Source organism: Crocuta crocuta, unplaced genomic scaffold, assembly GCF_008692635.1.
Source record: "Crocuta crocuta isolate KB4526 unplaced genomic scaffold, BGI_CrCroc_1.0 scaffold77, whole genome shotgun sequence".
NCBI classification, from domain to species: Eukaryota; Metazoa; Chordata; class Mammalia; order Carnivora; family Hyaenidae; genus Crocuta; species Crocuta crocuta.
The window spans coordinates 670,958-671,163 of record NW_027532172.1 but is presented as its reverse complement, the minus strand read 5'-3'; the positions used below and the strand labels follow the sequence as shown (position 1 = coordinate 671,163).

General features: G+C 54.4%; 1 protein-coding gene across 1 annotated transcript in view; it reads right to left on the bottom strand.

Moving 5' to 3' along the window:
• NWD1 (NACHT and WD repeat domain containing 1) overlaps window positions 1-206 on the bottom strand; it is a 51,280-nt gene that overhangs the window by 11,645 nt on the left and 39,429 nt on the right. The window lies entirely within an intron of this gene.

Here is a 206-nt window from a genome sequence, read left to right as displayed (position 1 = left end):
TTCCTTCATTTTGGGGGGGGGGGGGGGCGGGCTGGGCGCTGCCAACAGTGATCAATAACCTCGCAGAAAACAGCAAAGTTATTTATTATCACAAGAGTTTCCAGAAGGCTGGGATTGCCTGTTTGGGTTTCCCGGGACGCAGCACAAAGCTGCACACAATGTAGATATGCTTTGGAGATGGAGGGAAGGAAGGGGGGGGTGGGGGG